This window comes from Ictidomys tridecemlineatus, chromosome 6 (genome assembly GCF_052094955.1).
Source record: "Ictidomys tridecemlineatus isolate mIctTri1 chromosome 6, mIctTri1.hap1, whole genome shotgun sequence".
Classification (NCBI taxonomy): Eukaryota; Metazoa; Chordata; class Mammalia; order Rodentia; family Sciuridae; genus Ictidomys; species Ictidomys tridecemlineatus.
Window position 1 is genome coordinate 64382400 of NC_135482.1, and position 14318 is coordinate 64396717.

General features: G+C 36.7%; 1 protein-coding gene and 1 non-coding gene across 2 annotated transcripts in view; one reads left to right on the top strand and one right to left on the bottom strand.

Annotated features, from left to right (window-relative positions):
• Fam186a (family with sequence similarity 186 member A) overlaps positions 1 to 14318 on the top strand; it is a 60035-nt gene that overhangs the window by 1765 nt on the left and 43952 nt on the right. The window lies entirely within an intron of this gene.
• Positions 656 to 730, bottom strand: Trnav-cac (transfer RNA valine (anticodon CAC)). The gene has a single exon. It is a non-coding gene; the product is annotated as a tRNA-Val (tRNA).

A 14318-nucleotide genomic window follows, 5' to 3' on the forward strand; every position in this document is an offset into this window, starting at 1 on the left:
TTGTTAAAAAGACTATCCTCTCACCATTAAATTGAATTGGCTCTTCAGTTGAAAATCAGTTGACCATATCTTTGAGTTTATAGTTTCTCTAGTCTCTTATATTAATCTATTTGTCTTTCTTTATGCCAAAGCCACAGTATCTTGATTACTGAAGTCTTTATAATTATTTTGGAAACCAGGTAGTTTTAGTTCTACCATTTTGAACTTCAATTATTCCAATCTCTCCCCCGACCCCTTTTCTTTTTCTTGGGCTTCTTTCTCTGGAGTGACACACTAAAACACATAAAACTTAAAAACTGTCTTTATCTACAGAGCTTTCTCTCTTTGCATTTCCAAATGAATTTTAAAATCAGCCTGTGAAATGCTATCAAATATACATTTTTAAAAGCCTGCTGAGCCAGATGTGGTGGTACACACTTGTAATCCTAGTGACTCTGGAGGCTGAGACAGAAGATTCAAGGTCAGTCTCAGCAGTCTCAGGAGACCCCTGTCTCAAGATAAAGCATAAAAAAGGGCTGGGGTCATGGCTCAGTGGTTAAGTGCCCCTGGGTTCAATCTCTGGTACCAAAACAAAACAAAAACGTCTACTAATATCTTTGATTGGGATTGTATTGACTTTATTAATCAATTTGGAAAGAATTAATTTTTTTTTTTTTTTAGGTGCTGGGGATTGAACCCAGGGCCTTGTGCATGTGAGGCAAGCACTCTACCAACTGAGCTATATCCCCAACCCCAAGAATTAAAATCTTAACAGTATTTTGTCTTTTGACCCCTGGACATAGCATATTTCTCCATTTATTTAGGGCTATACACTGAAAAAAACTACAAAGCGTTTCTGAGAAAAATTAGCCTACTTTCCAACATATAGGACTTTATACATCTTTTGTCAGATTTATCACTAAGCATATGTTAAAGTTTAGATCTGGAAAAACCCTGAAGTCTTGGTCCCCAATGCAGCAATATCCAGAGGAGGGGCTTTTAGGAAATGACTCAGTCATGAGGGCTGTAACCTCATCTTTGGGTTAATCAATTGATGGATTAATAATTTGGAAGGACTCTGGCAGGTGGTGAAAACTGTAGGGGTTAGAACTGAGTTGAAGGGAGTGGTTCCTCAGGAGTACGCCTCTGGGGACTTTATCCTGTTCCTAGCCCTTTTCTTACTCCCTCTGCTTCCTGGCTATCATGAGGTAAGAGCTTTCCTCCACTATATCCTTCTACCTTGATGTTCTGCCTCAAACCAGGCCCAAAGCAATGGAGCTGCCAACCGTCAACTGGAACCTTTGAAACTATGTGCCAAAACAAATCTTTCTTCCTTTAAATTTTGTTTATTCAGAATAAACAAAAATAAATAAGAAAGGAGTGGGGATATAGTTCAGTGATAAAGTGCCTCTGGACTCAATCCCCAGCACCAAATAAATAAATAAATAAGTTTCTCTCAGGTATTTTGTCACAGAGATGAAAAGCTGACTAAACACAGCATATCATATTTTTTTAAAAAATATTTTTTTAGTTGTTGATAGACCTTTATTTTATTTATTTATATGCAGTGCTGAGAATAGAACCCAGTACCTTACACATGCCAGGCAAGTATGCTACTGCTTGAATCCCAGTCCCAGCATATCTTATTTATTTATTTACTTTAATTTTTTTATTCTAATTTGTTATATATGACAGGGGAATGTATTACAATTCATTTTACACACATAGAGCACATTTTCATATCTCTGGTTGTATACAAAGTGTCTTCATACAATTCATGTCATCATACATGTACTTTGGATAATGATGTCCATCTCATTCCACCATCATTTCTAACCCCATGCCCCCTCCCTTCTAGAGGTTTGTCTATTCCTCCCATGGTACCCCTCCCTACCCCACTATGACTCAGCCTCCTCATTTCAGAGAGAATATTCATCATTTGTTTTTTTGGGGATTGGCTAACTTTACTTAGCATTATCTTCTCCAACTCCATCCAAGTACCTGCAAACCAGCATAACATTTTTTTAAAAAATTTTTAGTCATAAATGGACATAATGCCTTTATTTTGTTTATTTATTTTTATGTGGTGCCTATGATCAAACTCAGTGCCTCACATGTGCTAGGCAACTGCTCTGCCACTTAGCCACAGCCCTAGCTAGCCCTCATATTTTTTTTCGTATAACTGGTATTGCTTTTTAATTTCAATCTTCAATCGTTCACGACTAATATATAGAAATACAATTGATTTTCACATGTCCATCTTGTACACTAAACTCAGTTCTTAGACGTTTTAGTTTTTTTTTGGTACATTCTTTGGGGTTTCCTACATATGCATTCCTGTCATATGCTAACAGGGGCAGTTTTATTTCCACTGTTCATATACATGTGTATTCTAACTTCTTTTCTGACTTGTTAAGGGGGTATAGGACCATCAATACAAAGTTGCCTAGAGGTGATAAAAACAGCACCATTGCTTTGTCTTTAATATTAGGGTAAAACATTTAGTCTTCTAACATTGAGTAATGATAGTAGCTACACTTTTTTTTTTTAAGGTGCTCTTTATCAGGTTATGGAAATTTTCTGCTTTTCCTAGTATGTCAAGATATTTTAAATTAGGAATAGACACTGAGTATTATTAAAAGCTTTTACTGCACCTATAGGGATAATTGTTTTTCCTCTTTAGGTCTGTTAATACACTGACTTATATTAATTTATGAATGTGAAGCAAACTTTGCATTTTGGGGATAAATTCCACTTACCTATGATGTATTATTCTTTTTATATCTTGTATTTAGTTTGCTAAAATTTTATTAACTTTTGCATCTATATTTATGAGGTATATTTTCTGTAGTTTTCTTGTAATGACTTTAGTTATGGCATCAGTATATCATTAGCTTTAGAGAGTCAGAAGAATCCCCTTCTGTTCAATTTTCTGTAAGAGTTTGTTGAGAATTTGTGCTGCTTCTTTTTATAAGTTTGGTAGAAACTACCAGTGTTTGGGTAGGAAGAGGGAGAAATAACCAAGGGGACCATATGTGCTCAGAGTCTAATTTATAGGAGGGCTTTAGACCACAAATTCAATTGAAAATACACACAGGGCTATTTAGATTATCCATTTCATTCATTTTTTGGCACCAGGAATTGAACCCAGAGGCATTTAACCACTGAGCAATATCCCCAGCCTTTTTCAGTTTTTTAAATTTTGAGACAGTCTCACTAAATTGCTCAGGGCCTCACTAAATTGCTGAGGTTGGCTTTGAACTTGTGATCCTCCTGCCACAGCTTCCCAAATCACTGGGATTACAGGCATGGAACACTGCACCCAACTTTTTGTTTTTGTTAGTGGGGATTGAACCCAGGGGCACTCTACCACTGACAAACATCCCCAGCCCTTTATATTTTTTTATTTTGAGACAGGATATTACTAAATAGATAGCTGAAGCTGGCCTCAAAACTTGTAATCCTTCTGTCAGCTTCCTGAGTAATGGGGTTAAAGGCATGTGCTACCATACTTGGCTTAAAGTTGTTGACAATAATACATTATTATAATACATTATTTTACTTTTATTATCTGTATAATTTATGGTGACATCACTTCTAATTTCTTTTTTCTGAGCTAATTAATTTTAATCACAGATAATTCATTTTACTCATAGTTAGTGAGCTATCCCCTATCTGGGAGGGAAAGATGTGTACTGGAAATATTTAGCAGTGGAATATATTTATATAATACTAGCTTTTCCTTAAGATGCTCTTTTATTTTTCTTAAAATTTTTTTTATAACTTTATTTTATTTATTTACTTTTTATGTGGTGCTGAGGATCGAACCTAGTGCCTCACCCATGCTAGGCAGGTGCTCTACCACTGAGCTCTACCATAGCCCCAGCTCCTTAAGATGCTCTTTTCTGGGAAACTATTTTTTATTTGTTCTAATTAGTTATACATGATAGTAGAATGTACTTTGATACATCATACATAGATGGAGTATAATTTCTCACTCTTCTGTTTGTATATGATAGTCATATATGTACATAGGGTAATGTCCAATTAATACTATCCTTCCTATCCCTATACCCCCTCCCCTCCCTTCACTTTTCTTTACCTAATCTAAAGTAAATCTTTTTCCCTAGCCCCCTTTATTGTGAATTAACATCTGCATATCAGAGAAAACATATGGCCTTTGGTTTTTGGTGATTGGCTTATTTCACATGATATTCTCTAGATCCATCCATTTACTGGCAAATGCCATAATTTCATTATCTTTTAAGGCTGAGTAATATTCTATTACACACACACACACACACACACACACACACACGTATGCCGTATTTTCTTTATCCATTTATCGGTTGAAGGGCACCTAGGTTGGCTCCATAGTTCAGCTATTGTGAGTTGAGGTGTTATAAACATTAATGTGGCTGTGTCATTGTAATATGCTGATTTTAAGTCCCTTGGGTATGAAACAAGGAGTGGATAGCTGGGTCAAATGGTGGTTCCATTCCAAGTTTTCTGAGGAATCTCCATACTGCTTTCCATAATGGTTGCATTTCCACCAGCAATATTGAATGTACCTTTTCCTCCACATCCTGGCTAACACTGTTGCTTATATTCTTGATAATTGCTATTCTGACTGAGGTGAGATGAAATCTAAAGAGTTTTGATTTACATTTCTCTAACTGCTAAAGATATTGAACAGTTTTTCATAATATTTATTGATCAATTTCATTTCTTCTGTGAAGTGTCTGTTCAGTTCCTTAGAATATTTATTGATTGTGTTATTTGTTTTTTTGATGTTCAGTATTTTTAGTTCTTTATATATCCTGGAGATTAATGCTCTATCTGAGGTGCATGTGGTAAGATTTTTCTCCCATTCTGTAGGCTATCTCTTCACGTTATTAATTGTTTTCTTTGCTGAGAAGAAGCTTTTAGTTTGAATCCACCCCATTTATTGATTCCTGACTTTACTTCTTGCACTTTAGGAGTCTTGTTAAGAAATTCACATCCTAGGCCAACATGGTGAACATTGTCCTTGAAACTCTAGCCAGAGCAATGAGACAGAGAAAGAAATTAAAGGGATATGAATAGGAAAAGAAGAACACAAACTATCGCTATTTGCCTATGACATGATTCTATATTCAGAAGAGCCAAAGAATTCCACCAGAAAACTTCCAAAACTCATAAATGAAATCAGCAAAGTAGCAGGTTATAAAATTAACACCCATAAATCAAACATCTTAATATCAGTGACAAATCTATTGAAAGAGAAATAGGAAAAACTACCCCATTCACAAAAGCTTCAAAAAAATAAAATACTTGGGAATCAATCTAACAAAAGAAATAAAAGTCCTCTACAATGAAAATTACAGAACACTAAAGAAAGAAATTGAAGAAGACCTTAGAGGATGGAAAAGACCTCCCATGTTCCTGGATAAGCAGAATTCATATTGTCAAAATGGCCATATTACCAAAAGTATTATGCAGATTTAATGCAATTCCAGTTAAAATCTCAATGACATTCTTCATAGAATTAGAAAAAGCAATCATGAAATTCATTTGAAAAAATACAAAAGTCAGATTAGTCAAAGCATTCCTTAGCAAGAAGAGTGAAGCAGAAGGCATCACAATACCAGACCTTAAACTACACTACAGAGCCATAGTAACAAAAAACAGCATATATTAGCACCAAAATAGATGGATAGACAAATGGCACACAATAGAAGACACAGAGATAAACCCACATAAATACAGTTATCCCATACTAGACAAAGATGCCAAAAAACATTCAATTGAGAAAAGACAGCCTCTTCAACAAACGTGCTGGGAAAAATGGAAAGCAACGTGAAACGAAATGAAATTAAATCCCTATCACTCTGCACAAAACTCAGCTCAAAGTGGATCAAAAACTTTTTAGGCACAAGAATACAGACCCTGCGCCTAATAGAAAAAAAAGTAGGCCCAAATCTTCACCATGTTGGCCTAAGATCTGATTTCCTTAAAAAGACTCTAGGTTCCTTCCTTCCTCCCTCCCTCCCTCCCTTCCTTCCTTTTTCTCCCCAGGGTCTTGCCTTGGCAGCCAGAATCCTCTAGAAGAAACCACTTCCCTGTGTGGATAGGCACTGGCTCCTGGCAGGGGTTGTCTGAACCTCAATAACAGGGACTATGGTACTGGTCCAGTTCAGGTTCCCACTCAAGTTGGATGTTAAATACCTTATGTATTTTTCACTCAAGGCATAAAGAAAGCAGGAGAAAGAAATTCCCTTGCTTTTCAACTTTAATTAGCAAGTACCAAGAATATTTGACTGAGCATTTTAGGATAATATTAGGCCAGTCTCATCGAAAAATATTCACAAGGGAACTTCTACTATGTGTAAAGCCATTTCCCCTTCACTGAGAAAGGGGGTAGGGGGAAGCCAGAGAGACACGTGGATGATTAAAATAGAGCTCCAGCTCTCTGGCATGACATGGCCAGGAGAAAGAGGGCATTGTACCATCACATGGGAGCACCCAGAGGGAGCCATGATTCATCCTATTAATGGAACACCTACATGTGGCTCCTATCTGGAGGCTTACAATGGGAAAATGTGACAGAGATGTCCAACTGTCATCTTGCACTCCTTTTCCCCTTCCTTCCTTAGTAATTCAGCCCCAAGTTTCAGTTAAGCACAAGGCCTCCAGGCCTCTAATTTCTGATATTGGTAATTTGTCCTCTCTTTCTGTATAGAAGTTTATAAACTTATTAATCTCAAAAAATTAATTTCTAGATTCACTGATATTCTAATTGCTTTTCTCTTTTTTTCCTTTTTTCCCCCTGTGTGTGTGTGTGTTTGTGTGTGTGTGTGGTGTGTACTAGCAATTGAATCCAAGGCACTCCACCACTGAGCTACATTTTAACCCTTTTAAAATTTGTTTTTCTGCTAAATTGCTGAAACTTTTACTGCTAAATTGCTGAAACTCTCCTCGTACTTGGGATCTTCCTCCCTCAACATCCTGGGTTGCTGAGATTATAGGTGTGCACCACTACGCCCAGCTTTTCTGTTTTCTATTTTTATGGATTTCATACTGATCTTTATTATTTCACTTACATACTTTTTATTTTGCATTTAATTTGTTCAAGGGTAGAAGCTGAGGTCATTGCTTTGAGATATTTTTTCTTTTCAGTGTTTTATTCCACAAATCCCCCCCCCCAAATGAAAATGCTTAATTTCCATTTTCATTCAATTCAAAATATGTTCTAATTTCCTGGTGTGTGGGGTTTTTCTTTTCTTTCTTTTTTTTTATTTTTTAATTTTATTTTAAGACAATGTCTTGTTAAATTGCTGAGGCTGTTGTCAAATTTGGAATCCTCCCATCTCTCACACTCCCCATCACTGAAATTACAAGAGGGACTTCTGTGTCCAGCCTAATTTCCCTTCTTTGGCTAAAAGAATGTTATTTAGTCTCCAAGTGTTTGGAAATTGTGTGTGTGTGTGTGTGTGTGTGTGTGTGTGTGTGTGTGTGTATCAACCCATGGCCTCATACATACTAGGCAAGTGCTCTACCATTAAGCTATACATCTCCAGCCATTTTTTTACGTTATTTTGAGATATATATATCTATATATATTAGCTGTAGCTGGACACAATACCTTTATTTATTTTTATGTAGTGCTAAGGATAAAACCCAGGGCCTCACATGTGCTAGGCCAGTGCTCTACCGCTGAGCCTCAATCCCAGCCCTCCCTTATACCATTTTCATCCTATTAGTTGTTTTCTTGTTTTCAATACCCTTATTATGACTACTATTATTGTTATTTTTATTTATTTGGTGCTAAAGATTAAACCCAGGGCCTTATACATGCTTAGCAAGAACTCTACTACTGAGTGACACACAAGTCTCCCTCCTTGATTAAATTTATATTTGAATTATATAAATTGAAGGTTCCCAAGGGAGAATTCTTTTTTAATTAATAAATTGTTTATTTATTTTGTAGTACTGGGGGTTGAACATAGGGCCTCCACATGTCAGGCAAGAACTCTAGCTCTGAACTCTCTCTCCAGCCCTTTTTTTGGGAGTTGGGTACTGAGGATTGAATTCAGACACACTCAACCACTGAGCCACATCCCCTCTCCTGTTTTGTAATTTTTTTAGAGACAGGGTCTCGCTGAGTTGCTTCGTGCCTTGCTTTGAACTCTGGATTCTCTTGCCTCAGACTCCAGAGCTGCTGGAATTATAGGGGCACGCCACTGTGCCTGGTATCTCCAGCTCTTTTTATTTTTTAAATTTTTTTAGTTGTAGATGAACACAATACTTTTATTTTATTTATTTTTATGTGGTACTGAGGATCAAAGCCAGTGCCTCACACATGCTAGGCAAGTGGTCTACCACTGAGCCACAAACCCCAGCCCTTTTTAATTTATTTTTTAATATTTTATTTTTTTAGTTTAGTTGGACACAACATTTTTATTTCACTTATTCATTTTTATGTGGTGCTGAGGATCGAACCCAGGGTCTTGAACGTGCTAGGCGAGTGCTCTACTACTGAGCCAGAACCCTAGCCCCTTATTTTGTTTTTATATAAGGTCTTTTGCTAAGTTACTCAGGCTGACCTGGATTTTGTGATCTTCCTACCTCAGCCTCCTGAGTACTGAGATTGTAGGTATGTGCCAAAGTGCCAGGCTTCCTTATGGCTTTTTTTCTTCTCTAGAAAACTACCCCTCTTAAGAAATCTGTTTCTGTGGCCTTTTATATGATACATGTCTCTTTAAATTCCATATCTGGAAAAAGCATCTATCCCTTTGCAACTCAGGTTTGGTTCTATAGCAGCTGCTCTTGCAAGACTTGGCAACTTTGAAATCTCTTTTGTGAAGTTTGTAATATAATCTGACCATTTACATTTTTTTAAAGTATTTTTAGACTTAGGATGAATTTTGTTTTTCTTTAGTTATTCCAATTCACTCTCAGGCTTCTTCACTAGCATCCTACATCTATCTTTTTTTTTCCTCTTTACTTATAGTTATCTTGCATTTTCACCATTCTCTGTCTTTAAATGATGTTTAATATGTGAATTTGCTTAAAAGTTTTTTTTCTTCTTGTATGGAATTTTCATATATGTGATATTATTCCATATCTTTGGAATTGTGTTCTAGTTAAGAAATATTTCCTGGGGCTGGTGATGTGACAGAGTGATGTGACAGTGTGTGAGCCACTGGGTTTGATCCTCAGCACCACATAAAAATAAATAAAATAAAGGTATTGTGTCCATCTACAACTAAAAAATTTTAAAAATTTCTCTACCATAAGGCCACGAAATATCTTTCCATATTATGTTTGCCTTTTACATTTAGATCCACTATCCACTTGGATTGAATTTTGCTTGATTTTTAAGATAGGAGTTAGAGCTTGATTTTTTTCTTTTGAGAAAAAAAATCCCAAGTAGAGGGCGTTACAGGTGTGCCACCATGTCTGGCAGAATTTGAATTCTGACCAGACACAAGCATGGGGGGAATAAGTGATAAGCCTGGGATTTAAGTGTGAAGTAGGATGTCAAAAGAAAGAACTCTGCGTACAGTTGGGACCTCTGACAGACAATAGTCTCAGTAAATACTAAGACTAATACTGACAAAGATAAAGATAAAGGGAATTTACTGAGCTGAGTATGGGGTACACTATAGTCCCAATCTACTTTGGAGGTTGAGGTAGAAGGATGGCTTGAGCACAGGAGTTCCAGAATGCTGGTCAACATAGCCAGATCCTTTCTTTAAATCAAAAAAGAAAGAAAAGAACTTGTTTTTTGTCTTAGATCTGGAAGATGGAGAAGAAAAAAAAAAAACTCATCTTCTCTTAGAATGCCTACCAACAGACTGGCAGTCACAAAAGTTTGAAACTAGAAATCATACTTCCTCTGTATCCTCCCCCAAATCAACCTAGGATTGATCAATTGTATTCGTTTGTTTATTACTGAGGATTTAACCCAGGAGTGCTTTACAATGGTGCTACTTCCCCAGTCCTTTTATTTATTTTTTATTAGTTGTAGATGTACATAATACCTTTATTTTTTTTAATTTATTTTGTATTTGTAGATGGACAGAATGCCTTTATTTTATTTGTTTTTTTATTTTTATGTGGTGCTGAGGATTGAACTCAGTGCCTTAAGCATGCTAGGCAAGGGCTCTGCCACTAAGTTACAGCCCCAGCCCTCTTTTGTTTATTTTTATGTGGTGCTAAGGAACAAACCCAGTGCCTCACACATGTGAGGCAAGTGCTCTACCACTGAGCCACAACCCCAGCCCCTTTATTTTTTATTTTGAGACAAGGTCTTGCTGAGTTGCTGAGGCTGGCCTCAAACTTTTGATCCTCCTGGCTCAGTGGCCCAAGTCTCAACCTGGAATTTTAAAGAGATCACAGCTTACTATTGCCCAAGGCATCTTGCCAGAAACAAAATTCCGTTTGGAGGATTTTTTTTTTCATTTTTATTTATTTATTTTTAGTTGTAGTTGGACACAATATCTTTATTTTAAATATTTATTTTTATGTGAAGCTGAGGATCGAACCCAGGGCCTCGAAAGTGTTAGGCCAGTGCACCACTGCTGAGCCACAACCCCAGCCCCTGGAAGAGAATATTTTAAACAGAAGACTACATGTATTTTCATTAATAAAGTTTTAAGGAAAAAGAAAATTAGGTTAAAATGATCAAGATTTAGCAGAAACAAGGATCTATGAAATTACACCCACAATTACTACATGTTTTAAAAGATCAGGTAAAAACGAAAAAAAAAAAAAAAAAACATAAAAGATCAGGTAAAGAATTTAGGTTCAGCTGGGTGTAATGGCATGTACTGTATGTAAGTATGGAGCTACTTTAGAGGTTCAGACAGAAGGATTGCAGGTTCAAGGCCAGTTTGGGCAATTTAGAGGGATCCTGTTTTAAAATACATTAGCTTGGCATGTGTGCAGCCCTGGGTTTAATTTCCAGTACAGAAAAGGGGGAAAAAAAAGAATTTAAACTCATTTACCATGTTTATATAAAAATGATCAAAATATGACAAGGAAGGCGGGGGTTGGGATTGTAGCTCAGTAGTAGAGCACTTGCCTAGCACATATGAGGCTCTGGGTTTGATCCTCAGCATCATATAAAAATAAATAAATAAAATGTCCATCTACAACTAAGAAAATCATTAAAAATATTACTAGGGCATAAAACATCTATGAAATTGAGCAGGAAGATTTGAGCCAAGTGCAGTGGTACATAAGTCTAATTCCCGTGACTTGGGAGGCTGAAGCAAGAAGATTGCAAGTTTGAGGCCAGCTTAAAAATAAAATAAAAAGTTTGGGGATTTAGCTCAGTGGCAGAACATTCCTGGATTTAACCCCTAGTACTGGGGGAAAAAAACAGAGAAAGGAAAAAAAAATAAGCAGGAAGATTTACAAAAGTACCAAATTGTTGAGAGCCACAGCCGAAGGGTCCCCAGCAAACTTTCAGACTGCCAGCTGATGATTGGCTCACAGCAGCCCCAGCAATGTCTAGCTGATTGGCTCCTCTGCAGTGATGATCATTGGGCTGTTTCCCTGCCCTTTCAGACCATGGAGCTGCTCATTGGGGGACTTTTTTGGCTCCACCCACGTGACCCAGCCAATTGGCCTCAAGAGCAGGAGGAGTGGGGGAGGTGGAGAGGCTTGTGGGAAGCTGGTGGTGGCAGTTGGGCTCTGAAGGTTTTTCCTGAGGAGCTGTTTTGTTTGGCGTGTGTGGTTCTAAAAATAAAGTTCATTTCTTTTGACAAGTGGCTCCTGAATTGTGCCCAGCCATACTGTGGCACCAAATAGACATAAAAGGAATGGGGGAATGTATCTCATTCAGTAGTATAGCACTTGCCTAACGTGTGAGGTCCTGGGTTTAATCCCCAGTACTGAAAGAAAATTAAGTCTATATTCAAATATACAGTAGTAAAATTATAGAAAACCAGGTATAAATGTTGTATTTTTTTTTGGGGGGGGTGTCATTAGGGAATAAACCCAGGACACTCTACCACTAAGCTATATCCTATGACAGCCTATGAGAGGAAGGACCTCATAGTGGATTAACTTTTGTTAATCTTTGATTCATCACTTTCATTCCCTGATTTCCCTCTCAGCTCTTCTATGACCTATGTGAACAACCTCTGATTTAAATTTTTTAATGTCTCACATACCAAATATTCCTTTTGATGTTCTGGATTCATCTTGATTGATATAGTCAATATCCATGTAAAAATAGTAGAAATTAAATACAAAGATTATTAGAATGAATTGAAAAAAGAAAGTCCAGTAACCTAAACAGAAAAGATAGAGATACTTTTAAAAAATAAAAAAGTAAAATGATGGCAAAACAGTTTATCAAGATAAATACTAACCAAACAAAGATTGATTTAGTTGTGTTAGTATGAGACAAAATAGCTGTTATGGTTTGGGTTTGGAAAGTCCCCCAAATGCACATGCACTGAAGGCCTGGTTCATGTTCAGAGAGGAACTTTTAGGAAATGTTTGAACCATAATAACGGCTCTAACCTCATCACTGGATTAATCCATTGATGGCTTCAAAATTTGAATGGGGTGGCTCAGGAGGCTGAGGCAGGAAGATGGTGTGTTGAATTGAATAAAAATTAATAGTGACATAGAAATCAAATTTTGGGGAACTTGTTGAGTGTGGGGATAGCTTAAGTAAGAAATATCAGCTTTGGGAGTTGAAGGTGGAATAAGTTATTTCTTCCCTGAGCAATTTAGCAAGGCCCTAAGCAACTCATTGAGACACTGTATGACTCGGTGGTTAAAAATTCCTGGGTTTAATCCCAGGTACCAAAAAAAATTTTTTTTGAATGGAGAGTTGAAGTTTGACTCAGTGGTAGAGCGTTTGCCTAGCACATGTGGGGCACTGTGTTTAATCCTCAGCACCACATAAAAATAAAAAAAGTAAAGGAATTGTGTCCATCTAGAATCAAAAAAAAAAAAAAATTTTGAATGGACTATTGGGATGTGTAGAAAGTAGGAGCTAATTGAAGGGATTCGTTCCTTAAGAGAGAGTCTCTCTCTCTCTCTCTCTCTCTCTCTCTCTCTCTCTCTCTCTCTCTCTCTCCTCTTTCTCTTTCTATCTCTGATCTCTGGCTATCAGGAGGTGATGCTCCATTGTTCACTTCTGTCATGATGTTCTGCCTCACCTCAGGCTCAAAGAAATGGACTGAAAGTTCTGAAATCTTGAGTCAAAATAAATCTTTCCTCCATTAAATTGTTTTTCTCAGTTGTTTTGTCACAGCAAAATATATATATTATATATCCTAAACAAACTTTTCTATATATATCCTAAACAAACTTTTCTAGAACATTTTAGTAAAATGAGAAAATATTTCTAACACACTTTATAAAGCCAGCATAATCCTGATATAAAAACCAGTTAAAGACAATATGAAAGTAAAGTTAAATCAGGTGTGGTGGTGCATGTCTGTAATTCCAGCTACTTGGGAAGCTGAGACGGGAGGAGTGCCAGTTCAATTCCAGCCTGGGCAATTTATCAACTGTCTCAAAATAAAAAATAAAATGAATTGGAGATGTATCTTAGTGGTACAGCACTTGCTTAGCATGGGGTAGGCCGTGATTTTAATCCCCAAAACTTAAAAATGAAAAAAAAATTAAGTGAAATTATAATGTTACTCATGACATATATGCAAAAAAAAATCCGAATAAAATATTAGCAAACAATGTATGGTAGGCAGAATACCCTCACCCACCCAAATGATTTCAAAGCCTAATAGGGGAGATGCAAATGTCACTTTACATGGGGAAAAAAATCTTTGATGATATGATTAAATTAAGGATCAGATGCTGGGCTGGGAATGTGGCTCAAGTGGTAGCATGCTCGCCTGGCATGTGTGCGGCCTGGGTTTGATCCTCAATGCCACATACAACCAAAGATGTTGTGTCCACCGAAAACTAAAAAATAAATATGAAAAAATTCTCTCTCTCTTAAAAAAAAAAAAAAAAGGATCAGATGCTGCCTGAAATCCCAGCATCTTGGGAGACTGAGTCAAGAGGATCATGAGTTGGAGGCCAACCTGCAAAATTTAGCAAAACTCTGTCTTAAAATAAAATAAAAAGGGCTGAGGATGTAGCTTAGTGATAGAGCACCCTAAATTCAATCCCCAGTATTGAAAAAGAAAGAGACATCCCAACAAGATAACTTCAAAAATAGTCAAGACAATGCTAAAGAACAAGTTAAAATAGATAGTGAGAATTACTATAAGGCTATTCCAGTTGAAACATTACTGTATTGGCACAAGGATGGATATATTAGCTTATAAAACAGGGAGCAACATGATAAATGAAAGAGCTAGCAT